Source organism: Lepidochelys kempii, chromosome 6 (assembly GCF_965140265.1).
Source record: "Lepidochelys kempii isolate rLepKem1 chromosome 6, rLepKem1.hap2, whole genome shotgun sequence".
Taxonomy (NCBI): Eukaryota; Metazoa; Chordata; order Testudines; family Cheloniidae; genus Lepidochelys; species Lepidochelys kempii.
Window position 1 is genome coordinate 23,060,816 of NC_133261.1, and position 14,799 is coordinate 23,075,614.

The following is a 14,799-nucleotide window of genomic DNA, read 5'->3' on the forward strand; positions in this document are numbered from 1 at the left end:
GTACTCCTTTTCTTTTTGCGAATACAGACTAACATGGCTGTTACTCTGAAACCTGTCAAGGATACATATAGGCATTTCAACGTCCCCAACAGTTATTTTCTGGTCTGGGAATAAAGTCCCTTCTTGCAGCTTTTGAAACAGACCAGAGTTCCTGAAGATGCGAGTGTCATGTACCTTTCCTGGCCATCCCATGTTGATGTTGGTGAAATGTCCCTTGTGATCCACTAGTGCTTGCAGCACCATTGAAAAGTACCCCTTGCGGTTTATGTACTCACGGGCTTGGTGCTCCGGTGCCAAGGTAGGGATATGGGTTCCGTCTATGGCCCCACCACAGTTAGGGAATCCCATTGCAGCAAAGCCATCCACTATGACCTGCACATTTCCCAGGGTCACTACCCTTGATATCAGCAGATCTTTGACTGCGTTGGCTACTTGCATCACAGCAGCCCCCACAGTAGATTTGCCCACTCCAAATTGATTCCCAACTGACCAGTAGCTGTCTGGTGTTGCAAGCTTCCACAGGGCTATTGCCACTCGCTTCTCAACTGCGAGGGCTGCTCTCATCTTGGTATTCTTGCGCCACAGGGCAGGGGAAAGCAAGTCACAAAGTTCCATGAAAGTGCCCTTACGCATGAGAAAGTTTTGCAACCACTGGGAATCGTCCCAGACCTGCAACACTATGTGGTCCCACCAGTCTGTGCTTGTTTCCCGAGCCCAGAATCGGCGTTCCACTGCATGAACCTGCCCCATTAGCACTATGATGCCCACATTGCCAGGGCCCCTGCTTTGAGAGAAGTCTGTGTCCATGTCCTCATCACTCACGTTACCGCGCTGACGTCACCTACTCGCCCGGTATCGCTTTGCCAGGTTTCGGTGTTGCATATACTGCTGGATAATGCACGTGGTGTTTAATGTGCTCCTAATTGCCAAAGTGATCTGAGCGGGCTCCATGCTTGCCATGGTATGGTGTCTGCATAGAAAAAAGGCGCAGAACAATTGTCTGTCACTGCCTGACGGAGGGAGGGGCGACTGACGACATGGCTTACAGGGTTGGCTTATAGGGAATTAAAATCAACAAAGGGGGTGGCTTTGCAAGAAACTGAATGGCCCCCTCAAGGATAGAACTCAACACTTCAAGGATAGAACTCAAAACTGGGTTTAGCAGGCCGCAGATTTCACAGAGGGAAGGAGGGAGGGAGGAGAAAATGAATAAAAAACAAATCTGGTCTATTTCTTGTTTTGAGCCACTTCATCTATCTTTATACATCTTGCGGGCAGCAGACTGTGCAGTACGACCGCTAGCTGTCATCATCTCCTGGGTGCTCAGCAGAAGACGGTGCAGTATGATGACTAGCCATCATCTTCTGCTGGCCGGAGGTTAAAAGACACTGCACTGCCAGTAGGACTGAATCGCCACGAGACGAAACTTAAAAGGGAAATGATCTGGCTGAGTCACTCCCATGTTTGCCCAGGCGCCCGATTAAAAGAGCACCCAGGACTACGTCGATGACGGCTACCAGTCATACTCCACTGTCTGCTGCCAAAAGGCAATTTGCTGCTGTGTAGCAATGCAGTACCACGTCTGCCAGCACCCAGGAGACATACGGTGACGGCTAGCTGAGCGGACTCCATGCTTGCCATGGTATGGCGTCTGCACAGGTAACTCAAGAAAAAGGACGCAAAATGATTGTCTGCCTTTGCTTTCATGGAGGGAGGGAGGGAAGGGGGGCCTGACGATATGTACCCAGAACCACCCGCAACAATGTTTTAGCCCCATCAGGCACTGGGATTTCTACCCAGAATTCAAATGGGCGGCAGAGACTGCGGGAACTGTGGGATAGCCACCCACAGTGCAACGCTCCAGAAGTCGACGGTTGCCTCGGTACTGTGGACACACTCCGCCGACTACATGCACTTAGAGCACTTGTGTGGGGACACACACAATCAACTGTATAAAACTGCTTTCCACAAAACCGACTTCTATAAATTCACCCTAATTTCGTAGTGTAGACATACCCTTAGTGTGTGGGTCAGAGTGACCCTGTTTGGCAGCGGCTGGGCTCATTGCTGTGTTACTCTGTCATAGCTTTGCAGAAGTGCGGAGTTCTCCTGCTACAGGCAAAGGGTGGCAGTTTCTCATTGGACTTTTAGCTCCCAACCTAACGACTTTCTCCACTGTATCATGGCTTCCATCAGTACAAACCTCCCAGGAAGATATCTCAAAACCGCATCTCCACCAGAGAGCATTCTCGTTCACACTAAGCGTACCGCTACGCAGCAGCTGTGGGGTGAGCGTCACAGCTTGACTAAATGTACCAGCTTGTCTTGAATTTGGGCCTGAGAATAGCAATGTGGCTGCAGTGGCATGGGCTGCCTGCCTGAGTATAATGCTGGGGTATGTACCTGGCAGGGCCGTCCTTACCCATACGCAAAGTACACACTTGCGTAGGGCACCAAATTTCCTGGTGCCCTACGCAGCTGCCTGCAGCTCCAGCCCCTGCTCTGCCTCTTCCCCATGACCCCCGCCCACCCCTTCCCCAAAGCCCCTGCTCTGCCCCCACACCGCCTCTTCCCGCCCCCACTCCACCCCTTCCCCTGAGGACTGCAGCAGGGGTCAGGCGCCCCGCACTCACCGGGTGGTGGTAAGTGGAGCGACCTGGCCCCAGCCCGCTCCATGCTGCCGGCTCCCAGCCGCGCCGGCGGTGAGTGCTGGGGGGCAGTTCCCCCTGCCGCCCAAGGCTGGGAGCCAGGGGAGCGGAGTGGGCTGGGGCCAGGTCGCTTCACTTCCTGCCGCCCCGTGAGTGCGGGGTCGGGCCTGCTCTGCACTCACGGGGCAGCAGAAAGTGAGTACTGGGGGGCAGTTCCTCCCCAAGCCTGCTCCTGCCCCCCCCAGAGGCCTGGGGCCAGCCTGCAAAAGCCTGGGGCCACACACACCCCCCCACGGAGTGGGGGGAGGGGGCGGCTGCGTAGGGCACCAAAATGGCTAGGGATGGCCTTGGTACTTGGGCAGCTAGGCCCTGCGGCTGCAGCCACTCTACTGTTTTTAGATGCTAGCTCAAGCAGAGGTTGTGTGTGTACCTGAGCTGGGAACTACCCCACAGCTGCTGTGTGGACATACCCTAGGACAGGGGTTCTCAAACTGGGGGTCGCGAGGTTATTACATGGGGGATCACGAGATATCAGCCTCCACCCCAAACCCTGCTTTGCCTCCAGCATTTATAATGGTGCTGAAAATATTAAAAAAGTGTGTTTAATTTCTAAAGGGGATTGCACTCAGAGGCTTGCTATGTGAAAGGGGTCACCAATAAAAAAGTTTGAGAGCCACTGCCTTAGGAGGACCCCTTCATAATGCCCTGGCAGTGGAAAGGGACCATAAAGTGGCTGTGAACTCATGCTGCCAGAGCAGTGTGAGGGAGGCTTTCTGGTAAATGAGAATTAGGCCCACACTTGGTAAAGGGGGTGCTATGGGAGAGAGTAACTGCTGATTGAACACAGAGTAGAATCATGGGGCCATATTATTTTGTCTTAGTAATTTGTGCTTGATTTTACTCACGCCCAGCTGGGTTCATTTGGGCTACTCCTAGAGTAAGGGTCTGCTCAGTGTAAATAAGGTAATTAGAATCTGACTCAGAAGACCTTGGAGCTGAAAATGACTTACCCAGGTCTTCCAGTTCCCCTCTTTCTCTCTCCCCCTCCCCACCCCCGACAGCTCCTAAAGGTGAGCAAGATGAGTGCAAATATCCCCTTCCCATTTCCATCCTCCACCCTGAGGTGCAGCATCCCTTGCAGTTGCAGGGGTTTGCACCTCCTGAATCAATCCCAGGTGTCTGAATAGTCTCTTGGCCCAGGTGTTTGCTGTCTGTGCTATTGTAGCTGGACACTGAAACTCCGGCAACCTCGGCTTGTACAGCCTGAGGCGTTTGTTTTATTAACTGGCCAATGTAGATGCTGGGGAAACAGGCCTGTACAGCAGACGCAAAAGAAGCTATGAGGTGGTGGTTACATGCTGCTGCCAGGCTTCTGTTTTGGGGTCCCCCTCTGACATTGCATTTCAGTGTTGGGAGACTTCTGCCTTTTTCCTGCCACTGATGCCCCTCTGACATACCACCCCCCCTACCCCTCCAGCGTAAGTCTGGCAGTCACCTGGGCCACAGCGAGGGCTCATTCTGCTTTCGGGGCTTGCTGCAATATCCCTCTGTGTTGTGATATGCTGCGGCGAGGAACGGCATCTACTGTCTGCATGACTTCCGTGCTAGGTGTTTGAGCCACGAAAGTCCTCTTCAGTTAGCACTTTTATAGAGACTCAGTGGGGCTGACCTAAAGACCTGCTGCAGGAGCTTCTGCTGACTCTTCTCAACTGCACTTTGTTCAATCCAGAGCTTCTGCATTCTGGCAGCAAATCACCCAGGGTGCAAAAATAAGCAAATGTGGCTAATGCAAAATTAAGCAGCTCTGCAGCATTACCATTCAGCCTAGAGCTTCCAAATGACTGACTTTGCCCAACAGAGGGGTCTTTCATGTACAGGCCAGCCATCAGGTCCTTCATTAGCTCTTACTACCCTGTATCCTACTTGTATAGATAACAAGCACTCTGGACAACAAAACCAGCACCCTCTGCTGTATTTATTTGAAATAACAGGCTCTTTGTTTTTGCTTCTATCATGACCTTGGGACTCAGGAGTTGCTGAACTAAGCCATCTGCAGGATCTTGTGGCCAGACACAATTCTCACTACGTATAAACTGAGAAAGTGAAACTCATCCGACCTGGCTGGCTGGCCTCCAAAGAAGGGTATGTCTACACTTCAGCCTAGCATGAGCTTCTCAGCCCGGGTAGACAGACTCCCGCTAGCAGGGCTTGAAATACTGTGCTAAAAAGTAGCAATGTGGACATCTCAGGCTTTGAAGCCGAGGGGGGGGGTCAAGTGACCTTGAGAGCCTGAGCCAGAATGTCCACACTGTTAATTTTAGCACACTGAATCACACAGGCATTGACTTCTTCCTTTCCCTGGGGCTTCTCAGACCCATGCCCCCGCCCCTCCTCTTCCTGCCCCTGCTATGACCCCACCCCTGCTCTTCCTGCCCCACCTCTTCCGACCCAGTTCTACCCTCTTTCCTGAGCGCACCCCATATCGGCTACTCCCCCTCCCAGCGCCTCCTGCATGCTGTGGAACAGCTAATAGTGGTGGGTGGGAGGCGCTGGGAGGGAGGGGGAGGTGTTGGTCGGCGGGGCCACCGGTGCTTGGGAGGCGCTGGAGGGGAGCGGGGGTGCTGGTGGGTACTAAGCACCCACTAATCTTTTTCCGTGGGTGCTCCAGCCCTGAATTGAGCCCCCGCTAGCACGAGTCTGTCTACCTGCACTGGGAGACTCTCTTCCAGTTGCAGTATAAACACACCCAAAAGCTAGGGCGGGGGCGTTCTGCTTTTGCAAGGAGTTCTGTTTTTGCAAGCTGCCTGCTTGGATCTGGCGATGAAATGACTTTGTGTATCAGTTCATTCATTAAAAAGTTGGGTCTCTTAATAAATTCTTCACAGCGAGAAGGGACTTCTTTTAACGCTGACGTACGCGCTTCCTGTAATGAGAACCAATAGGAATACACCAGTGGCTGAAATGTCTGGTTGTTCAAGTAGACATGGGTCTGAGTTGCAAAATCCCAATGTGGATCCGAAGTTCAGTGGTGTGGTGGTCCAGGCTTATCTGTGGAATTTCCTAATGTACAATAGGGCCTGGTGTCCCTAGAGAAATCCAGGTTACAGCCTCCTTTGTCTAGCCTTATTCCTGCCATAAAGGATACCCAAGACTCTTGGAGCTGATGTGTGTAGTCTGGACAACTTTCTTGAAAATATCCACCTCTTTCAAGCCCTGATCCAGCAAAGCACTTAAGCTCAGGTTTCATTTTAAGGGCCTGGGTTGTCCCATTGACATCAATCAGTTTTCAGGAATGCTTAAACTTAAGCAAAGCTTAAGTGCTTTGCTGGCAAGGGCCTCAGTGAGAACCTGTTGAAGATGATGCTACTTTGCAGTGGGAGGGAGAACAAAGATTTCGCTGTCAGACTGGCCTGACCTTCCCCTGCATGGTCTTGCCCTCAATGATGGTCCAGAGACCCAAGATTAGGAGTCAGGAGATATGGGTTCAATTCCTGGTTCTGACTTCTGTGTGAGCCCAGGCAAATCACTTTCTCTCTCTCAGTTCCTCATCTGTAAACTGGGGACAATACTTCCTGTCCCCTGTAGGGGTGCGGGGAAGTGTTGCTTGCTCATGTCTGCAAAGAGCTGGAACGTGCAATGGAAAGCTGGAGTAATCGCTGGGTCACTCTAGTGCCTGTGTGCTCCCCCCTGCGTCGGCTGAAGACGTTGAGTGGACTGGGGATGAATGCTGTGGACAGTGGAGGCAGGAATTAGAAAGGGATGAGACGACAGCCTTCAGGTTTAAAATATGGGACAGGAAGGCAGCTGGCTCTATTGCTGGATCTACCAGAAGTTTCCTGTGACCTGTCATTTAACTTCTGTGACTTGGTTTCCCTGTTAGGTAGGGGTTGGCTCCATCTCCCCACCCCTTCCCAAATTCACAGGGGCGTGGGAGCAGTAAGGGCCTTCTCCTGCTCCCATTGAACCCAACGGCAAAACTCCCGTTGATTTCCATGGTGCAGGATCATTACATTCATTAAGATTTGCGAGGCACTCAGACCACGGAGCTGAGGGCCGTAAAGATGCTCATAAATAAGGGCCAAATTGTGACACCCTTCCTCATGTTGACTCCTCAGCAGAGAGTCCCACTGAAGACAGGGAGGGGAAGGCCTCCTGGTGTGAGGTGCTACCAATGTGATTAATGCATCTGGTTTAATGTCGATCCTAGGCTAAAGTGGGAGTGATTGGGAGTTTTGGGTAAATTGGGCAGCACAGGAGGAATAAGTGACCCCAACGACATAGAACTGTGGGGAAGGAACAGAGAAGATCTCAAGATGGGAGGTGCTGAACATTCAGATGGATGAGATTACAGTAACTGGAATGAGTCCTTTTTCAATTTGTCCTGAGTCCAGGAATTGGGTATCATCATAGTACTTCATCCCTTTCAGAATCTCTGCACGAAGCTGATTCACCGGCACCATCTATTGGATTTGCTGTGCATTACCAGTTTGAGGATGTAACAAAAACACTTCATAAAAGCAATAACTCACTTGCAAGAAGAGCGTGTCGCTGTGCTGGGAGATGTAAATGATATTTTTTTGGGGTGGGGGGAAGAGGGTGGCTGAATAATCATCAAAATGACAATACCCACATATAGCACCGCCTTTTACCCAGGATTTCAGCATGTTCTGCTAACCTTAAGTAAGGCACATAAGGGGTACATAGGTATTGCATTGCTCACCACTGAGATGCAGCCTCCTTTGTTGTGGAATGTGGTGGCTGTTTAACAGTGTACAGAATGCAGTTTGGGTCAGGAGGAGATGAATGCTGTATCCTGCTGAAATGTCTAGTGGCATTCAGGGATGCAGAATACAATCACAGAGGTTTAAATTTAGCTGGGATGCTGCAGTCCTGCCCTTATTAATAGTGCTGTGTGCTCTGATGACCTGAGTTTAAGACCTGAGTTTTTTGTGTGATTTGAAGGATAGCTGAAGGTGTTTTGCTGAACTTACCACAACATACCCAAAGCATGTAAATATCCCATGTTACTGCATACTTAGGGACCCTAATATATAAAGTGACTATGTGTGACAATTGAATTACTGATATTGGCTGTACATTAGCCTAATCAGTGCACTATTGCTTTAATATATAAGTTTATTGGTGCAACATGATGTTGGATGTACTGTCGTGTAACTATCATGTTGGAGTGGATTGAAAATTCTATTCGGGTGCTGAAGAATTCCAGTTCTCCAATTGGAGTAGGATAGGGTATAAAAACCACTGAGAGGATGGAAGATATCTGCTCTTGTGAATGAGTGAGAGACATTGGCTTGGAAAAGAGTTTATTCATTTTATAGCACATTAATAGAATAGTGGGTGAGGGTCTTTGTGCTTTGACCATTGTATTTTGAATTTTTTTTTTTGGTATGAAAACTGTCTCTTGGTTTGCTGTCTCATGTTAAGTATTGAAACTTTACATACACCAGTAGCCACTTTCATTCAGGAATCTCAAAGCACTGAGTGAACTTAACTTCACAAATACAAGTAGGAGGTAGATAAGTATTAACTCACTTTTCCTACTGGATAAAGTAATCCAGAGTCCACAGCAAGACAAGTTTGGGAATAAAATGTGAACTCCTGGTTCACAGTCCCTAATAACTATATAGAGCCATCTCCCCCAAATAAAAATCCAGGCATCCTGACTCCTGTGAGTCCCAGCTATAACCAGTAGGTAACAGTCCTGATCTGAGCCAGATTTTTAGAGCTGCAGGTGCAGAACCACATACCAAATTTACCTGTCCAGTTAAAGACCGTGCATGTTGACTTGAGGTTTACAGTTATGCTAATTGCACATGCAAATCTCATATGCATGCAAAAATGTATGTGACCATTTGCACTGCAAATCTGACTTAGTGTTTTCCATGTTTTGCTTTCCAGCTCTTCTTACCTCTTACCAAACAGTCAAACCATTTTTTCTAACCATGTTTTAATTTTCTGTTTGGGTGTTTCCAGATGCTTTAGTATTGTGATCAGGTTTGTGCATTCATATGTATGAATATCAGGGGGTATATGCTGCTTCTAATCAATGCATATAGCTCTCAAAGCCATCAAATAGGCATTTAATGTCACAATGTGGCTCAAGATCACTCTGTGGATCCAAGTGATTTACGAGACAATATGATGGGCTATTTTCTGTTGTGTATCATTGGTTTTAATCAATCACATTTTTCCTGTGTGCAGATTTTGTCTTTCCTGGGGAAGTTCCTGCTACTCTCCTCATAATTGTGAGCAAAGTGTCTTTCATTGGAAAGAATGAGCTGATCATTTGCAACACAATGCTGTTATGGCAGTGACCAGTATCCCTATAACCATAAGGGGGCAGTAAGTGTATGCACAATTGTTTTGGATAGACATAGGCAAATAATTCAAGGCAAATTTATCTGGTCTCTTTTCTGTTCACAAATTCTCCAGGAGCAGCCCTATGATTTTTCTGAAATGCAAATACCTGTTGCAGGGAAATGTTTAGTTTGTAAGTTCACAGATTGTTCATTGATATGTATTTTTAAAGCTGCCTAAAGTTAGGCTACTAAATCCATATTTAGTCACCTAAGTAGAATGGGAGCTGCTGGCTGCTCAATGCTTTTGAATATTGATCAGTTTATTTAGGTGCCTATAAACAGTGTTGGAAGCCTGACTTTAGGCACGCATCTTTTAAATTCCTGGCCTGTGTTTGATATTTGAGCACATGGGCTGGTGTTGATTGGACACAAGTCATATGGTATTGTTTCTGTTCTCTGGCTGGCTGAGTGTAACTCTTAAAATCAGGTCTCTGGTGAGAACTCACATTTGCATTCAGTATTTACTTACACAAATACCAAATATTCAGTGAAACTTCTTTAGCACACAAATAATCATGGGAATGGCAAGAGTACTTCCTGAAAGTGAACACAGGAAGCAAATTCCTTCTTTCAGTTTCCATTCCACTCTCCTTTTTCATTATTTGAGCCTCCAAATACCTCAACCCTTTCCACAAATATTTAGGTTTTAGTTATGGGCATTGTGGACTGAACACCAAAACCTCCTATAGTGGTAAACCTTCTCTTTTTTGCTTTGCTACTTCTGTCTAAAATACTGTAACTATTGCTTTAAGGAACTTATGGCATTCTTAGAGTGGTGGTGATGGGGAAATCCAGCTGTATTTCCACTTAAATACTGCTAGAAAATTCCCCAAATATACTATTGAGAAATTTCACCCTGTGACAGAATATCCCTCTGTATACACACCTTACACACTACTGTAATAGTCTTTGTACAAAATATTCCTTGTGAGATCATTTAAAAACTAATAACTCACTGGTCAACAATGAGCTCTCAAAACTGGATACTCTCATAAAAAAACAACCTTACACACAAACTTCCTCGTGGCTGGACTTTACTAAAACTAGACAAGCCATTTACAACACACACTTTGCTTCTCTACAAAAGAAAAAGGACACTAAACTACTATATGTCACGAGGGGCCACACCAGTGGTTCCCTTAACCCACCCAGCAATATTGTTAATCTATCCAACTACACTCTTAGGACAGATTCTTCTGCTGGGCTATCTCGGGGCCTCTCCTTCTGCCCCTCCACCCCCACGAACATGATACAGTTCTGTGGTGACCTAGAATCCTATTTTCGACGTCTCTGACTCAAGGAATATTTCCAACACACCTCTAAACAACATACTAACCCACAGAGACCTTCTTACCAAGACTACAAAAAGGAGGATTCTACGTGGACCCCTCCTGAAGGTCGAGACAGCAGACTGGACTTCTACATAGAGTGCTTCCGCCGACGTGCACGGGCTGAAATTGTGGAAAAGCAGCATCACTTGCCCCACAACCTCAGCCGTGCAGAACACAATGCCATCCACAGCCTCAGAAACAACTCTGACATCATAATCAAAAAGACTGACAATGGAGGTGCTGTCATCATGAATAGGTCGGAATATGAAGAAGAGGCTGCTAGGCAGCTCTCCAACACCACTTTCTACAAGCCATTACCCTCTGATCCCACTGAGGGTTACCAAAAGAAACTACACCATTTGCTCAAGAAACTCCCTGAAAAAGCATGAGAACAAATCCGCACAGACACACCCCTGGAACCCCGACCTGGGGTTTTCTATTTGCTACCCAAGATCCATAAACCTGGAAATCCTGGATGCCCCATCATCTCAGGCATTGGCACCCTGACAGCAGGATTGTCTGGCTATGTAGACTCCCTCCTCAGGCCCTACGCTACCAGCACTCCCAGCTACCTTCGAGACACCACTGACTTCCTGAGGAAACTACAATCCATCGGTGATCTTCCTGAAAACACCATCCTGGCCACTATGGATGTAGAAGCCGTCTACACCAACATTCCACACAAAGATGGACTACAAGCCGTCAGGAACAGTATCCCCGATAATGTCACAGCAAACCTGGTGGCTGAATTTTGTGACTTTGTCCTCACCCATAACTATTTCACATTTGGGGACAATGTATACCTTTAAATCAGCGGCACAGCTATGGGTACCCGCATGGCCCCACAGTATGCCAACATTTTTATGGCTGACTTAGAACAACGCTTCCTCAGCTCTCGTCCCCTAATGCCCCTACTCTACTTACACTACATTGATGACGTCTTCATCATCCGGACCCATGGAAAAGAAGCCCTTGAGGAATTCCACCATGATTTCAACAATTTCCATCCCACCATCAACCTCAGCCTGGACCAGTCCACAGAAGAGATCCACTTCCTGGACACTACAGTGCTAATAAGCAATGGTCACATAAACACCACCCTATACCAGAACCTACTGACCGCTATTCCTACCTACATGCCTCCAGCTTTCATCCAGACCACACCACACGATCCATTGTCTACAGCCAAGCTCTACGATACAACCGCATTTGCTTCAACCCCTCAGACAGAGACAAACACCTACAAGATCTGTATCGAGCATTCTTACAACTACAATACCCACCTGCTGAAGTGAAGAAACAGATTGACAGAACCAGAAGAGTACCCAGAAGTCAGCTACTACAGGACAGGCCCAACAAAGAAAATAACAGAACGCCACTAGCCATCACCTTCAGCCCCCAACTAAAACCTCTCCAACGCATCATCAAGGATCTACAACCTATCCTGAAGGACGACCCATCACTCTCACAGATCTTGGGAGACAGGCCAGTCCTTGCTTACAGACAGCCCCCCAACCTGAAGCAAATACTCCCCAGCAACCACACACCACACAACAGAACCACTAACCCAGGAACCTATCCTTGCAACAAAGCCCGTTGCCAACTGTGTCCACATATCTATTCAGGGTACACCATCATAGGGCCTAATCACATCAGCCACACTATCAGAGGCTTGTTCACCTGCACATCTACCAATGTGATATATGCCATCATGTGCCAGCAATGCCCCTCTGCCATGTACATTGGCCAAACTGGACAGTCTCTACGTAAAGAATAAATGGACACAAATCAGACGTCAAGAATTATAACATTCAAAAACCAGTCGGAGAACACTTCAATCTCTTTGGTCACTTGATTACAGACCTAAAAGTGGCAATTCTTCAAAAAAAAAAAACTTCAAAAACAGACTCCAACGAGAGACTGCTGAATTGGAATTAATTTGCAAACTGGATACAATTAATTTAGGCTTGAATAAAGACTGGGAGTGGATGGGTCATTACACAAAGTGAAACTATTTCCCCATGTTTATTCCCGCCCACCCCCCACCCCCCACCCCCCACTGTTCCTCAGACGTTCTTGTCAACTGCTGGAAATGGCCCACCTTGATTATCACTACAAAAAGTTCTCTCCCCCCCACCCCCGCTCTGCTGCTGGTAATAGCTCACCTTAAGTGATCACTCTCGTTACAGTGTGTATGGTAACACCCATTGTTTCATGTTCTCTATGTATATAAATCTCCCCACTGTATTTTCCACTGAATGCATCCGATGAAGTGAGCTGTAGCTCACGAAAGCTTATGCTCAAATAAATTGGTTAGTCTCTAAGGTGCCTCAAGTACTCCTTTTCTTTTCACTGGTCAATGATATCATAGTGTATGTGACAATATTATATGTACAGTTATGAACATAAGCTGAAATCATGACTGAAGTGTGTTTTCCAGATAGGTCTGGGAAATGGGTAAAAAAAACCTGTTTCTCAAAGACTAAGGACAAGCTGATGCCTGGCCAGGTGTCATCAGTGGTGATGGGCCATCACCTATTAAATGGAAATTCTTTGGCAAGGAAAGGGAGCAGGAACAAACAGATCTGCATCTTAGCAAACCACTTAGCAACCCCCGCCTCCCTACCAGACTCCATGTCTTCTTCTGCTCAGCTAAATAGAATTTTAGCTTGCGCCAGCTCAACTTCTTAGGACTTCAATAGGTAAATAGAATTTTGTGAGGGGGCAAACACCCTCAAGGTGTATCTCTGCCTCTTTGTACCCAAGAAGACAAAAGAAACAGCTGCTGGACTTCGGGGGTGGGCTCCTGACCTGAAGGTTTGGTCAGTAATGCTGTTAGAAGGTTATGGTAAGAACTTTACTTTGAATCATGTATAGTTTGTTAAGTTAGGCACTAGGAAGTCTTATATTTATTTTTCTTGTAACCACGTCTAACTTTTATGCATCGTTACTTGTACTCACTTAAAATCTATCTCATTATGGTTAAATTTGTGTTAATCTTTAATTGAAACTAATCCAGTATGTTTAAGTTAAATTGTCTGGGCTGGGTAACTCCATTTAAGGTGGCAAGTTGTTGTGTATTGTTCCCCTAAAGGGACAACATGCCTAATATCTCTGGTCTATCCAGGAAAGGACTGGACAGTACAGAACATACATTTAGGGGGACGGGTGAGGAGAAATACAAGACTGAATGTGTGTTGGGGTCACCAGGCAGAAGTAACCCAGGTTGGTAAAAGCCAGAGTGTAATCCAAGTGTGGCTGGCAGTTGCAGTTACACACACTTACACACACACACACAGGGTGTGGCTTGCGGAAGGCTGTTTGTGAGTGACCCAGGTGGGAGCTACTTCAGCAAGGGCATTGTAAGGCACCCAAGGTTGCAGGGCAGGAGTGACACAGGCCCTTGCTGGTCTGGATTGCACCCCAGTGTATGTCACACCCCAGCGTACCGGCGGGTGAGAGATGGGGGACAACAAGGGAGCAAGGAAGGGGATTTGAGAATGGAAATAGTCTATGGGGAAACACTCTTTTATAATTGGAGATCATAAGGGTCTCTCCATTTGAATATTTCAGAGGCAAAAAAATGGTATCTGTGTTGGGGGGAAGATGGGGAGAGAAATAGTAGCTGCCTGCATGTGGATCTTGGTAGGAAAAGATTTTAAAGAGAAAACAACATTTGAAAAGGGGATTGTTCCACTGAGCATATCTGAGGGGGGAAATCTCTTCCAGTGTGATCTGACTTACCTGCTACATTTTAGAATGAATGGATGCTCCACGTTCACCTGCTGCTAAAGCTCAGGCATGCGGTCCTAGCAGCCATGATGAATTTAAAACAATATTGCTTTTTTAATGCTCATGGAGGATACCTGCTGGCTTAGGCTCTGATCCTGCAAATCCTACATGCATGTGAATAGATTCACCCATGGGAGGAGTCCCATTGATTTAAATGGGGATTATTTGTGCAAGTAGAGTTTCTCAACTGCATAAGTGTTTGGAGGATTAAACTGTTAATAATTCATTTTCATATAATGTTGTTTGAAGTGTGTGTAATACACTTGGGATCAAATTCTGTGAGCTTCCACTGAAGTCAATGTACCTTCGTGCAAGGGCAACATGTGATTCTTGGCACCATCAGTGTGAACATTTGAATGCACTGGGATGGACTCCTGCCTGTATTGGAACTCTACCTTCTTGATAAACTTGTCTCTCTGATCTGTTATTTCCTGGTTAATAAAAGGGATCAGGAATCTTCCAGTTGGGTTCTTTGCCACCTGTCGTCAGTCAGAAACTTTTCAAGTCATTATGCCACATGAAAGCAGCTCAAAGCTCTTTATAGATTAGCTAAGGGAGAAGTAGCTCATTGCAGCCAGCATGACTGATCTGTGCCTAAAATTAGCAGGGTTCTGATGTAGGCTGAGCAGCACCACAAAGAGAAAACAG